This window comes from Suricata suricatta, chromosome 15 (genome assembly GCF_006229205.1).
Source record: "Suricata suricatta isolate VVHF042 chromosome 15, meerkat_22Aug2017_6uvM2_HiC, whole genome shotgun sequence".
NCBI classification, from domain to species: domain Eukaryota; kingdom Metazoa; phylum Chordata; class Mammalia; order Carnivora; family Herpestidae; genus Suricata; species Suricata suricatta.
In genome coordinates, this window is record NC_043714.1 from 44,305,699 (window position 1) to 44,328,439 (window position 22,741).

Here is a 22,741-nt window from a genome sequence, read left to right on the forward strand (position 1 = left end):
TATATATATATATATATATATATAGAGAGAGAGAGAGAGAGAGAGAGAGAGAGAGAGAGAGAGAGAGAGAGAGAGAGGTGGAACACAACAGGTTAAATACTATTGTTGTACAATTAGAGTAATTAGAGTTGTTAACTAGCATTATTCATAACAGCCAAATGGTGGAAACAATCCAAGGGCCCATCAGCAGAACACTGGATAAACAAACTGTGATGAACTCATGTGATAGAATATAATTCAGCCATAAAAAAGGGAATGACATTCTGATATATGGATAAGCCTTGGAAACATTATGCTAAGTAAAATAAGTCAGACACAAGAAGACAAATACTGTATGATTCCACTTATGTCAGATGTCAAGAATAGACAAATTTGGGGTGCATAGGTGACTCAGTCAGTTGAGCATCTGACTTGATTTGGGCTCAGGTCATGATCCCACAGTTGTGAGATCGAGCCCTATGTTGGGCTCCCTGCTGAGCATGGAGCCTGCTTAAGATTCTCTCTCTCTGTCTGTCTCTCTGTCTGTCTGTGTCTCCCTCTCCCTTCTGCCCCAGCCCCCTGCTCATGATCTCTGTCAAAAAAAAAAAAAAAAAAAAGAAGAGACAAATTCGAAGGACAAAAAGTAGAATAAAGGTTGCCAGGGCTGGGAGAGAGGGGACTGCAAAGTTATTGCTTAATGGTTATACAATTTCTGTTTGGAGTGATGCAAGGGTTTTGGAAGTGGATGACGGTGATGGTTACACAACATTATGAATGTACTTAAGTGCCACTGAATCATATGCTAGAAAATGGTTAAAATGGTAAACATCATGTTACATGTATTTTACCATCATAAAACAAATTTTAAAACAGGTTAAATATCATTCTTTTATGATTAGGATAGAGATGTTGCTCTTTTAATGGGCTGTAGGTAATTGTCATGCAGTTCTTCCATGAGGCATCCCAGAAACCACGCCACATGGATGATCGTTATAAGATCATGTTTTATTAAAGGAATACAGTTATAGTCAAGAGTCACATATGAGAGAGAGTACATGAGCAAGGAAGCAGCGATGTGTCAGTTTCAGAGACGACCAGAAACGTGCTTGGAGCCAAGACGCTGGAACAGTTGTCATGGCTTGAGACCATTGTGATCGTTTACACACGAGATAGAGAGGCATGAGGGGAAGGCAGCACTGTGACTCCGGACACCCACCAGAGCAAGGGGGACCCTGTGCAAGAGGCTGGCGGTCTAATCTAGTTCAGAAAAATGGCGTACCTCAGAAGACAGAGCAGTTGGGCAGAGAATCTGGAAATCTGGAAAGGGAGCCATGAGAGAGAGAGTCAGGTAGAGAGGTGTACCCGTGACACACAGTAGACACCCGGGGGGCCTATATGTGGGGGCCAATCTCCCACCCACGGGGAGGGGCAAAGAGCAGGACTCTAGTTCCGGGGTGGAGCTAAGGATCTACTCAGTTTAACAGACCCAGAACTTAGAAATAAGGAAAGCTAGCCTAAGTTTTGATAGTATTTATATCCCTCAATTTAGCGATTTGTTTATAGGGAATTGATTCCATAGAAGTAATTATTTAGCACAAAGATGTAGCTATTAATACAAACATTTTAATAGCAACAGTACTTTAAATAATGAAAATTATTATTAACGGAAATGCACAATAATAAGGAAATCCAAACGACAAAACATGTAGTCATTAAAAATCCTCTCATGGAAGCAATCCCAAAGGGTTGTAAATATGGTTTTGCTTCTGTATAGACTGTTCTTTGGTTAGACAGTACTTATGTAAGTACTCCACTGGAAAAAAATAAAAGATTACACTGTCAACATTTTATATTGGAAGCCATTTATGTTACTCATAACTTCTTTTCAGTGCAGAGTGAGATTGTGGGATAAGAGAGGTCTTTCTTTTGCTCATTTCATTCATGTTGTTAAAATGTTTTATCACCTTTGTATGCTTTACTGAAAGAATGCTTTTATAAAGTCTTGCATGAATGCAGAGACAAAAAAAAAAAAACCCCAACAACTGTGATTAAAACGTTTGCCTTGGTTATTGCAGCGGGGCCCTGCTCAGTAAGAAATACGAGCTTCATTCATGCCCTCATGAACCCCTACCTTGTGCCCAGCATCAGTTAACAGTAGACAAAACCCGTGTTTATAGGTTGCTGGCACTCTAAGGCCAGGATGCGGACCACCAATCAGGACACTATGCATAATTGTAGGCAGTGATTGATGCTATTTAACAAACAATAGGAGACCGCAAGACTGAGGTGGCCGATTCAGGCAGAGGTCAGGAAAGGCCTTGCTCTGAGTAGCAGCCACATGACCAGCTATATAGGTCCACCAGATAGAAGCGTCCTGCACTTGACACTTCTCTTCACTAATAAATCATGTCATTTCATACAGTTTAGATTTATCTGCTGTGCGTTACAGTGTGCAGGATGCAGGCGGTGTATTATGGAGAAGAAGCTTTCCATACATGTCATTCTTGACTCACTTATTTATTGAAAATTCAGAAAACATATTACCAGACCATTCATTCAGACTTTTCAAAAGAAGCGTCAAAATTTTTCTGTCCAGAAAATGTCTATGACATTACTCTAAGTGGATCCTGCCCCAACGCTGCCTGCCCAGGGTGCAAATGCCTAACTGTGGTGCCCAAGCCAGCCCCTCCTCCGCCTCACCTGTCCCCCACCGGCCCCTGCAGGGAGGCCGGGTTTGTGCCTCCAGAGTTCATCTTACTCCTTCATTCAGAGAATATTTGCTGAGCACCTCGTGTGTGCCAGGCTCTAGGGATAAAATAGGGAGAAAGCCAAAAAACACACCCCGTGCACACAGAGCTCCTAGCCTATTTGAAAAGGCAGACAATTAAACAAGCCATTACAACAAGTGGTAATAATGTGACGATAAGCAGCTTTGGGGATTCTGAGCACAGAGCACAGGGAGAGTCATGAGTAAAGGGAAGCCAAGGACTTGCCAGTTCTCTTTACCATCATATTTCTTTTTTTCTTTTTTGTAATGTTTATTTCTGAGAGACAGAGAGAGAGGGAGATGGAGTGCGAGCAAGGGAGGGGCAAAAAGAAAGGGAGACACAGAATCCGAAGCAGGCTCCAGGCTCCAAGCCATCAGCACAGAGCCCGATGCGGGGCTCGAACCCACAAACTGTGGGTTCAGATCATGACCTGAGGCGAAGTTGGAAGCTCAACCGACTGAGCCCCCCAGGCACCCCACACATCATATTTCTAACAGAAGATTTTCAAACCTACACTGAGGCAGAGGGAATAACATAAAGAAGCTTGTATCCATCAGCCAGCTTCAATGACTATCAATTCCTGGTCAATCTTGTTTTCTCCATACCTCTTCCATTTGACCAACTCTCCTCCCCTATTCTTTGGATTAATTTGAAGCAAATCCCAGACATGGTTTTATTTGAAAATATTTTTGTATTTTTTTTAAGTCTTCAGTTCCTGGTACAATATCCGCTCATGGTAGGCACTCAATGAATAAACTAACTTGTTTGCTAAATCAATAAACCCTTGAGTGGATGGAAGAAAGGCACATGATCAAGGGCATGGTCTGCCATATTGGAGTTTGGACTCAGTTCTGTGGCCACTGGGAAGTCAATGCCGGGTCTTGAATCAGAGAGTGACATAAAGCAGTCACTCTGTCTAAAGTAGAGAAAGAATTAGAGGTGGAGGCTTCATCCACGGAGGGATTTTTAGGGGGTTATTTTACAAATCCAGGCAACCAGTTATGTGTGGGAGAGGCTAAGTAGCTGGAAGAAGTGGAAGGGGGCTGGGGAGGAGACAAGGAAAAAACCCCAAACTAATGCCCAGAGATAGAAAGAGGAAGAGAAGGAACATAGCTAATAAGGCAGAACAACAAAAAAGAACCAGAGAAAGAAGGGGAAAGAATATAAACAAGAGGATGCTGAGGAATATGGAGGGAGGGGGCGCATGGGGCCAGGGGCCTGGCAGGTTCTTACGTCGATCTCACTGTGCCATGTGGGGCAAGTGGCCACTGAGAGGAGGCTGCTCATTTCCTGCCAGTTCTCTTTGCCTCTCTGGGTTGAGTGCCAGCTATACTCAAGCCAATATTTGATCCAAGGAGGGAGGAGAAAGGAGGGAGGGAACAAGGGAAGGGCAGTGCCAACAGTCCTCAGGGATTTGTGGGTATCCTAGAAGCATCTGGGCAATGTGAGAGGAGGTGAAATCTAGGCAGGAAAAGAGCCAGCAGGAACCAGACTGAGGGGAAAGAGCCTCCAGCCAACTGGGAAGAGGTTCAAGGCCAGGTCTTCTCTCAGAGGGAGCTGGAAGGGGAACCAAGCACAGGGGCTCTGGGCCGATGACCACTGTTAAGTCCTAGTGGTATTTAATACAATGCAGGCAGCTCAAGGCTCCTGTAGACACTGGCAGCAGGGGAGGTGTAGCCAGCCTGTCGTCAAGCACACATGAGCCCCAGGTATGGGAGCCACCTGTTGTCCCTAGCCCCCCTCTGCCAGACTTTCAGGTTCAAGGCCTTTGGCAAAAATAGATCTTATAAGTGAACCAACAGCCTTTAGAATCCAAAGTTTGGCAGGCAGGGAATGAATATCAGATATTCCTATTTTCGAAACTGGCCAGATTTAATAAGGTTTCGTAGCCTCTGTGGATATTCATTTGTTTTAGGGGTGCTGTGAGGATTTCCCTCCATAGAGCCGCCCTCTTACCACATTGCTTCCTCTGTGGTCTTAGGTGGGTAGGACCTTGGGTGGTGGCTGACCGTCATTGGTCAAGCTTGTTGACTGGGCAGAGTGATTGGCCACAGCTCCTCAGCAAGGATGAGTGTAATCTTTTCTTGTCCTTCATTTTCCTTCCAGGCCAAGCAGAGGCTGCCCCCTGCAAATGTGTTTACAGATTCCACCTTCCCTCAGGAGGAGGCTGACCTTTGACTGGGGTTAGTAGACCCATTTGGGCAATGACCCTGAGCTATGCTCCCTAACCTAGCTTTCCCTGGCAGCAGAGGTGGAGTTTTGTTAGCTCTCTGCTACCTCTTCTGTCCAGAATGTGGGGGTCTTGCTCCTCTTGGGTCCCTGGAGGACCTGGAAAATGCTACAGGCAGCCAAACTTCTGCAGGCAAGGCTTGGCTTCCAGCAGAGAAAGAAGATGTCCTGACTCATTCTGTCATTCCCTCGGGGCTCCTGGTGAGATCTCTGTCTTTTTGGCTTCTTTGTGATATATGTGGACAAATTTCTCCCAAATACATGGAGATATTTGCAACAAAAGAGAAACTAACAGGAACAGTAAACAAAACAGATCCTAAGCAAGGGATCAGTCTTCTAAACTAATTTACAGCTTATTTTCTTTCTTTTTAAAAAAAATGATTATTTATTTTTGAGAGAGAGGGAGAGAGACAGCACAAGTAGGGTAGCAGCACAGAGAGAGGGAGACACAAAATCTGAAGCAGCCTTCAAGCTCAGAGCTGTCAGCACAGAGCCAGACGTGGGGCTCGAACTCAGGAACCATGAGATCATGATCAAATTCCCTCAGTCCCAAACCACATATATTTTACAGAAAAGGGAACAGCCACCCTTAGTTCATGTTGCTCAAGAACACTGGTTGCAATCTACTATGTACTTTGTTCCTGTAAGACGGATAGCCTGTGTCACTGCAGGTCCTGGGAAGTGTGGGCCCCATTTGATAGACTTCCTGCTTCTTTCCCTCGGCCCTCCAGATGCCGCATGATCAGATCACACATGAACTTCTGCCCTCGAGTCTGAATGTCTGGACTTAAAACTGGTGCTCCTAATGGTACAACATAGTAATAGCTCAGCGTGTGTTAGCAGAGAATAGTTCTGGATAATGACATTTTCTCTGAAATATGACAACTGAATTCCTGAAGTTCATAGTGTAGAACCATTTTAAAAAGAAAGCTTTCAACAATATGTACTCATTACTCTGCCTTAGTTAACAGAGCAGGCTGGAGCACGGCTTAGACTTGTGTTAATTTAGAATTGCCATTGGACACTCCTGATATCATACTCGGCCCATGGGAGAAGGAAACATAGCCTGTTACTTCCCTGAATTCCAGCACATTACCTCCTAGCGAGCCATCTGTGTCCCTGCTTCTATGTCAATAGTCCATGTTTAATAGCCAAGTTTAATAGTTTTACTTTGTACCACTCCCCCTTTAGTAAGCTCTCTAAAACCACAGATATTCATAGAATGAGAATTTTTATAGCTAGAAGGAAATTGGAGCTCCCAATTTGTCACCAAGGGCAGGACTGCAGGTTGCCAAGGAAACCTGACAATCCAGCATTTGTACCACTAAGTCAAGACCGCCTTCCTATGGATCTGAAGGAATCAATTATCAAGACTTCATCTCAATTGCCATTGTTGAGGTCAGTCTTCTAAACTAATTTACAGCTTATTTTCTTTCTTTTTTTAAAAAATGATTATTTATTTTTGAGAGAGAGGGAGAGAGACAGCACAAGTAGGGTAGGGGCACAGAGAGAGGGAGACACAAAATCTGAAGCAGCCTTCAAGCTCAGAGCTGTCAGCACAGAGCCAGACGTGGGGCTCGAACTCAGGGACCATGAGATCATGACCTGAGCTGAAGTCGGATGCTCAACCAACTTGGCCACCCAAGCACCACAAGAGCTTATTTTCATGGTCACTGTTAATCTGGAACCAAGCCCACGGAGGAGAACACTGCTCCACCCAGATTCAATCCCACCTACCAGAAGTGTCATACATAGGGATTGGAACTCTCCACGTTCCCATCTACGGTCCGTGTGCCTCCTGAGTCAGTGTGGGATGGAGCCACAGGTAACATTGGGCATTTAAGAGGTGTTTGAAACAGTCCAAGCCAAAGGTTAGGGAATCGGGATCAGAACAGGAGAGCATCCAGATTGTCTGCATTGTTCCAACATGAGGATTGGCAGGTTTGGTAGCTGGTTTCTGGGTGACGTGGTGGGGGGGGTGTCCCAGGTACGCCAGCTCTCTAACTTGGATGTGGCACAAACCGAGATTTAGAGCACGAAGGTAGGAGCTATTTTAAAATTGTAGATAGCAGGTGTCTCCTTGTGCACACACTTCAGGGGGTATGTAGGGGAAATACAGTCCCTGGCTTAACAAACCCTCAGACTACAACTATTCTGAAAGATGTTTATGGAATTGCTCCAACGATGAAGATCCTGGGGTAGAAAGAGGCAGCACACATTGGCTCTCTTGGACCAGGATCTTCCACTAACCAGCTGTGTTTCCCTAAGCATGTCATGACTGTCCCAGAATTTCTGGAACATGTTTTAAAGTCTCTAACATGAGAATATTTTCAAGGTCTGTTTTAACTGTGACATCCATAGCCAGGTCTCCTTTTCCAGGATGGTAAATCCGCTTGTGTTTTCAATCGATGCTTTGTGTATGGCCACTGGGACAGCCTCAGCAGCGGAGTCTAGTAGAGTCTTTGTGTGTCAGGGTGTTGCCTGCCTCGTGTGATTCGAACCTAGTGGATTATGTGCTGGTTGCTCTGCAATAGCTGGAGGACCTAGACTCCTAGCACCGGGCTCATTCCCTTGCCTTACCGTCTCTGTCGCTTATTGACGATTGTGCAACCTTAGGAAGGTTTTCTCGCTTTGTTTTTCTTTTTTTTAATGTTTATTTATTTTTGAGAGAGACAGAGAGAGAGTCGGGGGTGGGGGTGGGCAGAGAGAAAGGGAGACACGGAATCCAAAGCAGGCTCCAGGCTCTGAGCTGCCAGCATAGAGCCTGATGTGGGGCTCGAACTCACAAACCATGAATGAGATCATGACCTGAACCAAAGTCAGACACTTAGTCCACTGAGCCACCCAGGTGCCCCTGTTTTTGCTTTCTTTAAGTTGTGATTAAAAAAAAATCACATAACATAAATTCACCATTTTAGCCATTTTTAAGTGTACAATTTAGTAGTTGTTAGTATATTCACAATGTTGTGCAACCATCACCACTATCAAGTCCCAGAATATTTTCATGATCCCACAAGGAAACCCTGTACTCATTATGCAGTCATTCTTCATTTCCCCTCTCCCCAACCCCTGGCCATCAGTAATCTGCTTTCTGACTCTATGGATTTGCCTATTGTACATTTTCATATAAATGGAATCATATGACATGTGTCCTTTTGTGTTTGGCTTTTGCACTTAGCATAATGTTTTCATAGTTCATCTATGTTGTAGTATATGTGAGCGCTTCATTCCTTTTTATGGCTGAATGATGTTCCCCTATATCCATATACCACATTTTGTTTATCCATGCACCCATTGATGGACATTTGAATTGTTTTCAACTTTTGGCAATTGTGAGTAGTGCTGTTATGAATGTTTGTGTATGAGTTTTTGTTTGAACACCTGTTTTTAATTCTTTTTGGTATGTACCTAGGAGAGGAGTTTCTGAGTCATATGGTAATTCTATGTTTAACTTTTTGAGGAGCTGCCAATTGTTTTCCATAGCAGCTGAACCATTTCACATGCCTACCGGCAATGTATGAGGGTTCCCGTTTCTCTGCATCCTCACCAACACGTGTTATTTCTTTATTCCTTTATTATAGCCATCGTAGTGGGTGTGAAGTAACATCCCACTGGGGTTTGGGTTTGCATTTTCCCAATGACTTAGTGATGTTGACGATCTTTCAATGTGCTTGTTGGCTATTTGTATTCCTATCTATTAAAATCTTTTGCCCATTTTTTCATTGGACTGTTTGTCTTTTTGTTTTGGATTGTAAAAGTTCCTTATATATTCTGGGTACGAGGCCTGTATCAGATACATGATTTATGTATATTTCTCCCATTCTGTGGATTGCCTTTTCACTTACTTAATGGTGTCTTTTGATTGACAGACGTGTTTATTTCTGATGAAATTAAACTCATCTATTTTTTTTCTTTCATTGTGTTTTTGGTGTCATATCTAAGAAAACATTGCCAAACCAAAGAAGAGGATTCCAATGTTTCATGTTTCTGAGAAGGTGTAGGAGCCATAGTATATGCCTTGACTGACCAGTTACCTTCTGGTTTTTGTCTAAGAGCTTTATAGTTTTAGTCCTTACATGTAGGTCTTTGATCTATTTTGAGTTCATTTTTGTATGTGGTCTGAGGTGGAGGTCCAGCTTCATACTTTGCATGTATGTATCCATACATGCAAACATACTAACTGTGCTATGCTTTCTAAATATTGTGCCCATGCATAGTGGACACTGCTGACTGTCTACCTGTGTCCATTATTCCCTCTGTCTTCCTAACAGAACCCTAGTCTTGTTTAGTACCTATTTCCCTCCGATACGATTCAGGATAAAGTGATCCCACCTTGTCCTCCAGATCTTGCTAAGCCTAAGTCTGCTGTTGTCACAGCGTGGTCCCCAAGGCCCTTTCAGGAGTTTTATGGGATCAAAAGTGTCTTCATAATAATACTAATGTATGATTTGCCCTTTACTCTGTAACTGATATTTGCACTCATGATGCAAAAGCATTGTTGGTGCCTCCGCATGAATCAAGTCCTTGGCACATATCCTACACATGATGGTAGTATCATTGTAGTCTTGCATTGTACCATGCACTTGGAGAAAAAAACACCCCAACCAGTTTCACTTAATGTCTTTGATGATAAAGAAAAAAATTTAACTCATTCAACTTTCACCCTTGAATACATAGCTTTTTGATATCTGTATTTTTTTACATGGTAAGTATTCCTAAATCTCTTCTCTGCATATTGAAAAGTATCATGATTGTCCTGAGGAAAGCCTATGTGTGACTGTTTGGGTTGTGAATTAATTTAGTTCCTTTTTTACTTGAAAAAAGGACTGACAAACTGTGGTTAATTTGGTAGACATTATCTCAAACTTTGACAAAGCAAGCCACTTCAGAGAGAATGATGGCCAGTCTTTGTTACCAGTAATAAAGGTCGAGCTTTTGAGCAAAATTAGAATTTTGGAAACTTTGTCCCTGTGAGCTTGACATTTTCCCTATATTTACTGATAGCTTCCCAACATTTAAAGACTTTTCTGGTAAGATCAATGGTGATATTAATTAATTACATTATTGTGATATTGTACAATGACATGAGTCAATATTTAAAAGATCTGCATAACTCATTGAACTAATATTTTCCAAATGACCAACCTTGACTTTACAGAATTATTCATGGGCTAATGATCCATTCAAGGTGCAAGATAAACCGATGACTATAACAGAATATAAAAACTTCAGGGTTTTTCAGATCCACAGTATCACCATCTTCAGGAAACTAATATTGGGTGTGAGTGTAGTATCAAAGAAGCATATCTACAATTATCTGAAAAGGCCATTCAAATATTTCTCCTTTTCTAACTACATTATTTGGGTAAGACAGATTTTTTTCATATATTTTAAACCAAACAACATTGAATATTTCTGTCTTTCTTTTTATGGCAACAAATATTAATAGATATAACCCACATAAACAGTGTCCTGAGACCAACAGTTTTGAGAACTACTGGTCTAAGCTGTAATGGTATCGTTGAGTTAGTAATTTTACTGTTATTAGAATTTGCCCTCACTCTGTGTATCTTGTTTTGAACAATACTTTCTTCCTCATTTGAGCCAGAGTAAGTAAAAGGTTACTATTGCTTACAACTTAAGCATTCTGAATGGTGCCTCATGGCACAAACTTCAAACCAATGGACTGTTTTTCTCTGATAAAGTGTATCTAATGCTAAAACATCTTCAGCTGTTTTTATTTCCTAGCTCTTCAATGCATTTTCATCATGTCTTTCTGTATTATAAACAGCCCAATCATTTAAATCCAAGTAATTTGATTCTTATTGTTTACCATCCACAGAATACAGTGAGCTTAACACTTCCTTCCTTCCTTCAGGTGAACCCCTGATTTTCTTTTTTTTCAGCTTCTCCAAGATATCATACCTCATGTTGTTATTATTCTATCTGCAGTCTCAAATTCTTCCAATTCCTGAGCCTGTTCTGAGTAAGACAATAAAGATCTCATGAACCTTGCGTAGGACTCACTGCTGCTCTTTCCCTGCGGCGGCGCGTGGTAGTAAGTTCTGAGCTACAAGGAGCTCTTACTTTTTCTTGCTGTTAAAGTCTCTGACCTGGTCTCCTTATTGGTTTCCCTTCCTGGTCTTCGGGTTTCCTATGAATCTTATAGTGGACCTCCAAGTTTTTCGCCTTCTCGGCATTGCTTCTTCTGGAAACAGCATTAATGGGACTCTGATTTTCCTTTGAGGAGTCAAGTCTTCATGGAGTGCATGCAGTTTTCTGGGGACTGTTATCCAAGGTACTCTCTCCATCACCTGCCAAAGTAAAGGCAGGTGGCCTATATTAAGCCAATCAGGCTCTGTCTCCCCTTGGACAATGGATCTTGGTTGAAAAGAAGAAAGGATAAAATACTGTTGAAGTTGGCACTGGGAAGAGATTTTCCCTTTATTCTTGTTACCTGAATCCTCAGGATCGCTCTAGTTGTCGGTTCTGAGGGCCAGATGTTCAAATTTCCCATAGATTTGTAAGCCACCTATATTGTTTTTTTCTTTATTTGAGGGGGAGTGGAGAGAGAGAGAGGGAGAGAGAGAGAGAACGAACCAAGCAGGTTCCATGCTCAACACACCCCAACATGGGGCTTGATCCCACAATCATAGAATCATAACCTGAACTGAAATCAAGAGTTGGAAGCTAAACAAACTAAGCCACCCAGGCAGCCCCACCTGTATTTTTAATGGTTTTTGTTTTGTTTTTGCTAAGGGGAGTTAGAGTCCAAATCTGTGGCTTTTGACCAAGAACTTGGACAGAGATGTGAAAAGATGCTCTGAGCTGCCTCCTACTTGCCTGGGACTCTGGTGCTCTCCCTACCTCACTGGGCCTCTTGTGCATCTCACCCAGAGATCAGAGACTAATGAATGACTATGATGGACGATGAATGACATTAGTTAACCTACCAACTATCTAGCTGGTTAAACATTCACCATCCCTCATCAGATTCCTCCCTCCGATCACATCATTGTGGATGTGGATCACCTGTCTGAGCCAAGTCTGGTCCCTGTGTGTCTATCCAGAAACACACAAGTAATGTCTTGGACTGCTCCTAGAGGACTAAGCACTGCCTGATCCTGACTCCTTTTCTCCCCATCAGCTCTGTGTTTATGAGTCCCAATATTCTTCACAATTGAGACTTCAGTGAATTTAGAGTAGGAAAAGGACACATACCTGTTTTATATACATCTTTAATTTGCATTGGAAAGAACTTGGGACCCAGCACAAGAACACCTGAATTCAAATCCTAAGTTTACTACTTGCTATGTAGCCTTGGACAAATCATTTCATTTCTCGAGTCTCAATTTCCTCATTTGCAAAACAGGGGTTGTAATTATTCTTGCTTTACTTGCCTTTCAGAGAGTTTGTAAGGATCAAATTAGATGATGGATGTGATTCCACCAGACTGAGTTTCTAAAAAATTGGGATCTTTTTACCTGCATGCCAAATACATGGCACAGCACCTGGTTCATAGTAAATACAACATGTTGGCTGAAGTAATCCACTTTGGGTGGGAACCAACTAGAATTGGGACTACGTCAGTCAAGGGGAGAAAAGAGGAGCAGATCTAGGAGCACGTGGCCTTATTATTCTGTTGTCTTCTTCTTTGGCTCCTCTTTCAGGGCCCTTTATACTAGACTGAATTTTTGCAACGCTGAAAACCTGGGCTTTCTTCCTCCCTAGTTGCCATTGAACAGCCTGAAAGAACAGCTGAGCAATTCATCAGGCTCTTGTGGCTTAGAAAGAACTGAGAGCCCACTCTAAATTAGATTTCTCTTGACACACAGGCTCCAGCGGAATATTACAATTTGTGGTCACAGATTATAGGCATTGTTCAGAGGTTGGGTGAAAGCTTTGGCTAAGCCCAACTGCCTCCAGCTTTGCATCAACTTGGGCAAACTGCCAGCCCTCTGCCCTTCTGCCACATTCTTTCCAGACCAGAAAGACTGACTATCCATCATACATTTTTCTAGAGTGAAACAAGCCAGCAATATATAGGTACATGGCCCTTGGAATGAAGCAAAGGTCAGTGGGATTTTTTTTATTGTTACTTAAAAACTTATTTTTTAATGTTTATTTATTTATTTTGAGAGGGGACAAGGAGGGGGAAGGGCAGAGAGGGAGAGAGAGAGAATCCCAAGTAGGCTCCACACTGTCAGTGCAGATCTCGATGTGGGGCTCGATCTCACCAACGGTGAGATCATGACCTGAGCCGAAATCAAGAGATGGACATGCAACTGACTGAGCCACCCAGGTGCCTCAAAAACTTATTTTTATTGAGGCCAAATTTATATTCAATAATACTCAGAGATCTTAAGAGTACAACTGTATGAATTCTTTCAAAAGTATATACTAAGTAACCAACCCCCCAGTCAAGATGTAGAATATTTCTGTCACCCTAGAACGTTATCTTCTGTTCACCTCCTTTTATTCCTTGCCCAACCAGTAGGCAACAATTTTTCTGTCTTGCATTGCCATGAATTAGTTGCCTTTTCTAGAATTTCATATAAATGGGATCATATAGTATATAGTTTTTTGGTCTACTTTTCTGTGTCTTGATTCTTGTTTTTGAGATGTATCCTTGTAGTTGCATATATCTGTAACTCATTTTTTTAAACTGCTAATATTTCATTATATAAATATACTAGAATTTGTTTATCCATAATGTTTTTTATATTTATTCTCATTATTGTGTGTATGAGCCTTTCATTCTTTTTTACTGCTGAGTAATATTGTATTATACAAATATGCCATAATTTGCTTACCCCTCCTCTAGCTGAGAAACATTTGGGTTGTTTCTAGTTTTGGGCTATTATGAATAAAGATACTATAAAGATTCTTTTATTTATTTTATTTATTTTTAATTATTTTTAACATTTTATTTATTTTTGAGAGAGAGAGAGAGAGAGAGAGAGAGAGAGAGAGAGAGAGAGACAGCATGAGCAGGGGAGGGTCTGAGAGAGAGGGAGAGGGAGATACAGAATCTGAAGCAGGTTCCAGGCTCTGAGCTAGCTGTCAGCACAGAACCTGACGCAGGGTTTGAACTCAGGAACCATGAGATCATGACCTGAGCTGAAGCTGGATGCTTAACCGATTGAGCCACCCAGGCACCCCCTATAAAGATTCTTAAAAAGTCTTTGTGGATGTATATTTATCTAGAAGTGCAACTGCTGGGTCACACAGTAGGTATATATTTAATTTCATAAGAAACTGTCAGACCTTTTCCCCTTAATGGTTGTACCATTTTACATTCCCATCAATAATGTATGAATTGTTTCATACCCTCACTTATACTTGTCTTTCAATTTAATCATATTACTGAGAATGATATTGCTGGGATCTCATAGGGTCAGTGGGATTTTAATGGAATTCTCTATGTTTGCTACACACACTTCCAGGCAGGACAGATGAGAGCAATAGGAGGGTCCTGGCATCAGTTAGGTGTTCTGGTACTCCACCCTTGCCTTCTCCCTATACTTCACTAAGTGCTGCTGGTATTCCCTTCATAATCTCCCCCAAATCAGACCCTTTTCCGTTGTCAGAGTTATCACTGTATTTAATCCTCTGACAGTTTTTATTCTGGAATTGAGCCCTCAAACCTAAGTCAAAACTCTAGCTCCTGTTCCAGAAGAGAGGACATCTTTGAGGGCTAAGAGTGTCAGGAAAGCTGTCTCTCTCTTACCTCTACCTCATCTCAGCCTATTGGCCTCCTTTAGGATTATAATTTCACTGAAGTGTGCAAATCAGAGCAGACACCATGGCCATTCTATTATGTGGAACAGAAGATTCTTTGGGTATAAAAGATGATCTCCAGTAATCATAGGACTTAATCCAGTGATCATCAGATATTTATCAAAAGAATACAGTCAAGGATGACTTCAAAGTTTTGAGTCTAAAAGGCATCTCTGTTGATCCTTAGACTTCATTTCCAAAAACCTACTGGTTTAGGGGAGCTCTCCAGGGTACTGGACTTCTGCCTGAAAACATCTCTGACACCAAAGACTAGTGTTCCATGCCTGCATCTAGCTCATATATCTGTGTTTTGAACACTGTCCACTCTATATCAGATTTTAACCCCAACTGAAGTTCCGCATGCCTAGGACTATCTGTAAGACATTCCCTCTACTCTTCCACCTGCCCAGCCACTCTGTTAGGTCAAGCTACCATGATCTTCCAACTTAGTGCTTCTCAAAGTTTAATGTGCAAATAAATCACTTGGGGATCTTGCTAGAATGCATATTCTAATTCTAGATTTGGGAAGGGACTAATATTCTACAATTCCAACAAGCCCCTGTGTCAGTCTGATGCTGCTGGTCTATGGATAACACTGAGTAGTAAGGCACTAATTTTCTCACTTCCACTCTTGTCCCTCAACAGCAGAGTTTTTGAAAACAAAACCTTTAGGTTACTTCTAGTTATGCTAATAATTAAATCTCATCTCCTTCTTGTGGCCAGAAGGCTCTTGCTGCATGGACTGGCATCTGTTTACCTTCCTTACCACCTTACGTACATCCTTCCCTTCATTTTCTATACTTCAGTCTCCTAGAACTTTGGTTACACTTATCGAGAATAACATTCTTCCCAATTCTGCTTTGCACATTCCATTTTCCTCCTTGGAACCCCTTATTTTTTTGTTTTGTGTCTTTGTGTATTTTTGTATTTTTGTGTCTTTCTATGCTTTAGGGATCAGCTTAAACCTTAGAAACACCCAACTGGAAGGTAAGCTCCATGGAGATAGAAACATGTCTATTATTCCTTTTGTAGCCTCAGCACATAGTACACACTCAATAAATATCTGAATTAACAAATATAAATACCACAAGCTCTACCCAAACTGGTCTTGATTAACATAGGTTTTGTTGTTGGTTGGTTTGTTTACCAGTTTCAAATTTTTCTGGCTGGTACTCCAATCACTGATTATTGCATCCTGAACAATAGCCTGTAACTTTCTAATGGCTTTATCTCTACATTTCCTGCTTGTTAACCCATTGCATTCTCCATCATCAGTTAGTGAACATGAAACATGTAAATATACCTATGTCCTAATGCCCAGAACCTATTAATATGGTACCTTACATGGCAAAACGGACATTGAAGATGTGAGTAACTGAAGGACCTTGAGATGGGAAGATTTTCCTGGATTATCTAGGATCAGAGTCAAAGAAAGATGATGATAAATGCAGAGGGGAGAAAGAGAGAGAGAGAGAGAGAGAGAGAGAGAGAGAGAGAGAGAGAGGCAAAGAGAGAGACAGAGAGAGAGGGAAACTTGAAGTTGCTATGGTCCTGGTTTTGAAGATGGAGGAAGGAGTCATGAGCCAAGGAATGCAGATGACCTTTAGAAGCTTGAAAGGGCAAGGACTTCTCTCCAGAACGGTTACATAATGAACGTGTGTTGTGCCACTAAATTTGTGGCAACTTGTTAAATCAGCAGTTGAAAACCAATACAGTTAGTAACATAGAGAACACTCCAAAACTCAAATTCCCAGATACCAGCCAAGTGTCATCTCTGCAAACTGGCACTTTTTTAAAATTTTTAATGTTTTATTTATTTTTGAGAGACATAGAGACACAGCATGAGCAGGAGAGGGTCAGAGAGAGAGGGAGACACAGAATCTGAAGACAGGCTCCAGGCTCTGAGCTAGCTGTCAGCACAGAGCCCGATGCGGGGCTTGAACCCACGAACCATGAGATCATTGCCTGACCCGAAGTCGGACGCTTAACTAACTGAGCCACCCAGACGCCCCAAGCAGGTACTTTTAAAGAGCAGCATCAGCCTGCAATGTTAACTCTCTCCCGGGCAAGCCAATAGCCACTCAATCATGTAACATGTGTGAGGAATCAGCCCAAATCAGCAGAGCTGTCTTATCCATAACACAGCAGGCTGCGGAAGTATAGCAAAGACCAAAAGAACTGCCCAACATATTATTACTGTGGGAAATAACATTGAAATTTATTATTTTAAGCCACTGAATTTTATGATGGTTATGCAGCAATAGCTAACTCAGTCACATGCAATTCAAGACGTTTGACTAGAAATTCATGAGCCAACCCAGGTACCTCATCTTGTCTTTTGTTCAGAAACGTTTTTATTTATACTGGTGTGTGTCATGTCAACCAATTTTTGTTCTTTCCTCTCACCATACTTTCCTCCATGTCATCCCCTTATCTGGAATGTCTTTTTCATCCACATCTTTGCCTACTATTTCAGAATGTAATTGACAGACATTTGGCATGGACTTTTGTAAGCATCTGACTTTCCAAATCTAGTCAATTGATGCCATTTGGAATTTGGTTAGGATCAGGCAGTGTGTTACTAGTATCAGAGATGCTTTTAAGTCACTGCCATCTGTAAGCTCTCAAAAGAACAAATACTTTAGGAAGTGTTTTCCCCTTAGATGAGAAAGTAGGGTTGGTGAGAGAGCTGCCAGTTATTTTTTCCTATTAGTAAGAAGGAGGTTTATTGATTCTTTGAGGGATATGGACCTCTTATTTCTTTCGTCCCATAGCCGAACTGTCTGGTACTCTCCTTGGCACTTTATTACTGTAGTATAAATGCTAAGAGCTCATCTGGCCCAAAGGGAGGCAGCTTGTTGTATTTCGTTGCCATTTAAGAGTTAAAGCTCGCTACCGAGTCCTGAAGTCAGCCAGTGCTCTGAGGGAGGAGCTGCAAATCTTGTTGACAATCACAAAATGGCGACTCAGCAAATGCTCTCATTGGGTTGTAAAAAAGAAACACGACCACCAGTATTTATGGAGTGCTTACTCTGTGCCAAGCTTTGGGCTCAGTTATAGAGATACAGAGTTGAATAATATAGAAATAAGTCCTTAACCTTATGGAATTTGTAATATTGTGTAAAAACAAAAGTGAATGTCAGAAGCAAATAATATCCCTAGATCAGCAATGAGATATAAAGGCATTTGAAGACGAAAAAAAAATCTGACAATCATTATGTCATCTTAAGGATATCCTAATTATCTTTTGTATGATATGACCTATGTATTTCTAATTTTTGTACCAATATTTCATAACAGTCCCATACTCAACAATATTTATTGAGTGCTAACTATATTCTAGGCACTCTGCTGGACACAAAGGAAAATATGAAGAAGACCAGTATAGTCCCTGCTCCTGTGAATCATGCATTCTATCGAAACACTAACAATACAAAGAAAGTATCTGGGCACAAAAGTGCAGTTCATATTTCATTATTTGTATATTCTGCATTATTGCAATTTTCATGTTTTGTTATATCATCAAACACGTTCCTAACAATTATGTTATTTTCTGGCTGAGCTCTTTGACATAGAGAGAGATGTAGATTTTGTGGGTAGTCAGAGTTAGATTATGATTGAACTGCAAGAATAAAAGAGCAGACCTTGGGACTTCTGGTGAGGTTTTCAATGGACCATCCGAGCATCTCACTGTTCGTATAATGAGCACTGTGAAAAGAGCACTGCACTTGAAATCAAGAATCCTTGGCGGGCTCTGCCATGAAACACAGCTGTGTAGTTTTGGGTAAATGACTCTAGACCTTTTGTCTCCTATAAAAACACGAATTTCAGTGCTGCTCCACTCCAAAGATCGGCAACTCTCTGATATGTTTTTCCCATATAGTTGACATTCCTCTGTGACTTCTGAAAGTTTAAATTTAGTAGAGAGGACCAGCCATTGAGATACAGAACTGTCCATAAAGTCACGTGTTACTACTATTCATTTCAGTGGCAAGAGCAGGAGCAGCAGAGTACATGTGCTAATTAACCAGGGTTTCTTTGTGTTTAGGCAAACAGGATTTGGGGCACTTGCCCAGTAGGATCACTGACTGTGAAAGCCTGTTTTAGCCACTGTTTCAGAAAGAACACTGAGCTTCACTTTCAGGATGTTAGCCCTGGGGTTGGGGAGGGGACGGGGACATAGAGGGGTGGTGCTAGGGCAAGTGTGGCCTTTGTAATTCTGCTCACCCACAGACTTAGGACTCAAAGTCCTGCATGAATCTGCCTTGCAAAAAAAATTTTTTTTCTGCTGCAAAGCATCAATAGTTTCTGCCTTAGCAGCTGGGGGACCCCTGGGGATAAACGGTTTGCCATTCAGTCGCTCTAAAAAGCCACCGAGGCCAGTTAGGGAGTTTTCTTAGCTTGAAAATGTAAAGAGGAGTCAAGCAAGAGGAAAAATATAATAATGTTATTAAAGTCCCTCCAACGAATATTGACGCTTTAAGAATTTCAGGATACATTTTGGAGGGGAATCCATCTAATTGCTTCCCGCCAGGGAACCTTGCACATGTAATCCCCTGCCAGCACCAAATTGATGGCTCACTCCTTAAAACCTGGGCGAAGAAGGATGACATGGGCAAATAAATATTAATGAGGCCATCTCGGGCATCAATATTTATAAAGAACCATTAATGTGTAAAAGACAGAGGGCAGGGGGTGGGGGGGATTGAGGGCACCCTCGGCCACGAGCTGCCATCTGGCTGCATAGGAAATCTTGCCCCTCACTAAAAGGCACCTCCCCAGGTCTCCGTTCCCTCCCCCCCATCCCTACCGGGCCTCATTATTTAGAGAGTCAACCTCTGTTTTTACAAAAGGTACATTTTGATTACTCATAGCTGAATACGTCTTCCCCCATCTTCATGGCAAACACTGAATCCAGCATGACATCTCCTGTGCTCCTGTGGATTCCCAAGTTTTCTGGCATCTGTCATGGCTGCTCAGGTAACGCAAGCACTTTTTAATATTCCCCTGAGTAAAACACAGTGTGAGGGTGGGTCTGTTAATAAGATTAAATGTTATAAGGATTGCTGGTGGGATTAAATGAGTGAATGCACATGAAGTTCTTAGTCCGGCCTCAGACACATGGGAGGCATTGGTACACTTGACTAGCAAATTCATTGGGGCTCTCGCAGGAACCAGATGGCACGTTCCGACTAAATAATTCCACGAGGGTTTAATAAAGGGCCTACAGGTGTTTATAAAGGTCTGGCCTGCATAACGAGGGTTGAGGACAAGGGACTGTGCAGTACTGTGGGGATACGGAAGGTCCGGACCAGAACCCAGAAGGGGCTGCAGGGATGGCCTCCCGACCGGAACTGCGGCTTTCCCCAAAGGAATACAGCCAGCCCATGTGATCCGCAGGGAGGTGGGCACCACGCCCTGGGAACAAACGCTGCTCCTCGTCTCCTCCTGCCTCTTCCTCCCTCGATTCCTGCCAGTGCCTCCTTTCAGCTGAACCCAACTAGAAAGGAACCTATTTTTACAGTCCTCGTGGGTCAGCCTTTCAGGGCTCAAAGCAGGAAGGATGAGTAAGCAGGAACTACCTAGGAGAGCTGATGTGAAAATCTCACCTGTTTAGGGGCCCCCCAGTGGTCCAGTCGATCAAGTGTCTGACTCTTAGTTTCGGCTCAGGTTGTAATCCCAGGGCCATGGGATCGAGCCCTAGACTGTGCTCCACGCTCAGCATGGACCCTGCCGAAGATTGATTCTCTCTCTCTGTCTCTCTCTCTCCCCCTCTAGCCCTCTCCCCGATACTTGCTCTCTCTAACAACAACAGCAACAACAATAATAAAATAAAATCTTACCTGTTCTGACTAGCTGAGGAGACATCTAGTTAATCTAAGTTAAAGAGACATCTGAACTACCAACTAGCCAATGAGACCCACCATAGGAATCAGGAATGTTCCTTTGGAGGGGAGGGGGTCACCTCAGTAAATAAATAAGAAACCACATTTAGTTAATGCCTCAGTTATATGTAAATAGTGCATCTAAACCAAATGAGAGTTTGAAAACAATTTGTTCTCTTCAAGTGGTGTAGGCTTTCTCTTTTATGTGATTCATTCAGCAAACAGATAATAAAAAATTCACTCAGTGCTTTTCTGAATTCATCCTAATTCTTGATCCAGCTGAATCCCATTGAATAAAAATTCTCTTTTGATTCATTTCAAAGAGTCAATCAAATAATTCTGGGATATTCAGAACTTGGAATCTGTAGTACTTTGTGAGGGTTGCCACAACAGAGCATCACAACGGAATACTTGGAAATTGCATTGGCTCATGCTTCAGGAGGCTAGCCATTGGCAATCACGGTGTCTGCAGGGCTGTGCTCTCTCTGTAGGCACTAGCAAAGAATCTGTTCCAAATCTCTTTCCTAGTTTCCAGTAATTCCTTGACTGGTGGCGGTGTATTCCAGTCCTCACCCGTGTGCATGTCTGCCTCTGTGTCCAAATTTCCCCTTTTTATAAGGACGCTAGTTATATTGGATTGGGATGCACCCGAATGAGCTCACTTTAGCTTGATTACCTCTGTAAAGATCCTATGTCCAAAGAAGGTCGTGTTCTGAGGTACTAAGGATGAGTACCCCAACATAACTTTTGTGGGGACACACTTCAACTCACAACAGAATTTTCTGGGCTAGGGTTTCCTCTTCAGGGCCGACAATGAGAGCTGGGGTTAGCTCTGTGTCCTGCTTTCATGAAGGAGAGCATCTACCTATGGGGAATGATAGGCTGCAACGGGGGGCAGCTTCATGAATTGGGGCCCCAAGTGAGATGACTTCCTGATATTAGGAAACAAAGAATCAGAGCAAAATCAGAATAAATCCGCCAGTTTAAAGGGAATCCAAGAAAGCAAAGCAGTTGATGTTATAGAAGCAGCAGGGCACAGAGCCCGTTAGGGACTTGCAGAATGAAATCCGCTCCTGGGCAGATTTTGGAAGCAGCCTTTGCCAGGCCAGCCATCAGTGTCCCCCTGTAAAGCTTCTGGGAGTCCACAGCACATCTAGGCCAAGTCAGAGCCTATGAGAAACAGTTTAGACCATCAACCCCAAAACAACTTGAACATGGTTAGACTGTCACTTTCTCAACAGCCTCTTGCCCCTCAAAGCCTTGGTCAGTGACAAAAAGCAACTCGTTTTCTCTCCCTTTCCCTGGTCTCCTCTTCCTCCTGCCCCTCTCTCTCCCCTCCTACCCTTTCTTGTATGTCTTCTCCTTTACTGTTAAGCACAAAATGAATGTTAATATTTCCCAGGATTTTGCCCTTGGCCCATCCACTGCACTTCCTTTGTGCAGTCCAAGGATAACCTTACTCAGCATCATCGTTTCAACCACAGTCTATATTCAATTTCTCTGTTCTCCGTGTCTGTGTCAGACAGAGCCCTGCATTTTCTCTGGTAAACCACTTGCTACAGTCAATGTTTTCATCTCCTTCACTAAACTATCACTTGTTTGTCATTGTATTTCCTGGTGCCTCAGAATGACTGACATGATTGTCAGTCAATAAATATTTGCTGAATTGTACAGTACAAAATGACTTCAAAATATTTATCTTGACAACCCCCCCAAGTTTCAGATGCCTCCTTACATCTGCCATCTTGCTGTTCCATAAGTGCCCATGTGTTTGAAACTGGACCACTCCCAGTCTGCTTTCTATCTCAGAATGGCCCGACCATTGTCCTCATCGCCCCCCGTGGAAACCTGAGAAGCCATTCTTTACTCCTCTCCCCCACACCCTCCATTTTCAGTCATGAGGCCCTAAATACTCATCACACTTACCCCTTCTCCAGTTCACCTCCCACTAGAATGCAGGCTCGTGCGTCTATTTTGTTCACTTGTAGGATTCCTGGTATGTGTAGTAGGTGCTCAAAAATATTTGTTCAATAAATGAATCCCACTAACACTGTCTACATCAGTTATCTGGGCTGCTTCACAAATCTACTCTAGAGCAAC

General features: G+C 42.3%; 1 long non-coding RNA gene across 1 annotated transcript; it reads left to right on the forward strand.

Moving 5' to 3' along the window:
- The first annotated feature begins 1,239 nt into the window (after positions 1–1,239).
- On the forward strand, positions 1,240–19,712 carry LOC115279015. The gene is made up of 3 exons (XR_003903159.1): positions 1,240–1,327; positions 4,854–4,930; positions 19,631–19,712. It is a non-coding gene; the product is annotated as an uncharacterized LOC115279015 (long non-coding RNA).
- Positions 19,713–22,741: the final 3,029 nt, after the last annotated feature.